The following is a 1567-nucleotide window of genomic DNA, read 5'->3' as shown; positions in this document are numbered from 1 at the left end:
TTCTTCTGCTGTTACTCCCTCTGTGCCAGTGAATTTAGGCATATATTTTTGATATTCTCCCACAGGCATAGGATTTAAAGGTACAGGAAACACCAATTGTCCATACCTAGCAGCTACAATTCTTTCTATCCTCGTAGGTGCTTGTTGTCCCGCCATGATTGTAATGTGTGGAAGAATACTAGAAAATGGAGAAGTAGGAGGTAATGTGATGGATGACAGAGATAAAGGGATGTTTTGGACTGAATGGGAAGCTTTCTTTGGACTAAGATTCAAAGGGGAACTAATTGAGCAAGGGGCTGAACTAATCTCTGAAGGAATTTCGTTATTAGCAGTGTTGATTTCCAAATCTTCAATCTGTATATCTTCAGCTACAATTTTATCTTTCAGAGATGCATGAGATTTCTTAGGCTTACCTGATCCTGATGCCCCTTTCTATGATGCTTTCTTTGATTTAGTAGTCCTCTCAGGTTCAGGCAACGATTCAGCTGGAGATTTCTGAGGATTTCTTCGGGTGTGTCTCACAAACTTCGCCAGAACTTCAATGTGGATTCGCCAAAGGTTGGTCTTCCACTAGTGGAGTCGCCAGACAAATGATTACAACCAATAACTGTGTTCAAACCTTGTCTGTCATCAAGGCTTGAAACTGTGTCATTTTCCCAGGGAAGCTGAGCTTCAATTCTCCTTTCCCCAGCAACGGTGCCAATTAATGTTATCACCCCAAGAAACTCACCTAGGTTGTATATCAGTGATGCTCGGGAACATTACAAACTCAACAAAAATGTTGGATAAACGGTGGATGAATGACACAAATGTTGCATATTCAAGCCAGATAACCACTTCTACTATGATTGACCCCAAACATGGGTGAACACCCCCAGACTGCAAGGCTTTTAACCACCAATTACTCACAGCTTTAGGATAAGGTGATGATGAAGAAGATGACCACACCAGCAGATGCACAAGACCCTATGATGGCCAGCTGCAACCAGTAAGGAGGTCTGTAAATCTATTATCTAACACACAGACAAGATGACAGCTCTCTGGTATTAGAACAACAAAAACCTGCATACAAATTCAATGATACAGCTAAATTCTAACACAGAGGTGGGATGACAGCCCCTCTAATGCTAAACATTCATAGCACATGAACAAATGCAAAACAGGCACAGCCTGGAACATAGAAGAAGTGAAAAATGAGCAATTGACAGCAAAAGAAGCTTGTATTAGCTGGAAATGAAGACCAGACGCTGCAAGTTACGAAGTAGTTACAGTCTCCAGAAGTTGAACCTTGCAATAGAATGATATTCATCTAACACTCATCAAACTGATTACATCGTTTTTTTGGGTATATATAGAATTTGTTTACAAAAAATCTCTGCTAGGCTATGCGTGGATGTGTCTTAATGGATCACCAACCACATTTACAAACTATTATGGGCCTCTGATACATTCTGATTGTCTTAATTAGCAAATTTGACATTCTTGGTACTTGGGTGTACTCCTCGAACAAGTGGAATGTTTCATGAATAAATGTCCATAATTGCTGAAGGCGTTTAACTGCTCAAGG

This window comes from Pinus tabuliformis, chromosome J (assembly GCF_031772625.1).
Source record: "Pinus tabuliformis cultivar Carrire ecotype Pingquan chromosome J, CPIR1, whole genome shotgun sequence".
NCBI lineage: Eukaryota > Viridiplantae > Streptophyta > Pinopsida > Pinales > Pinaceae > Pinus > Pinus tabuliformis.
Note: the sequence above shows the minus strand (reverse complement) of the source record.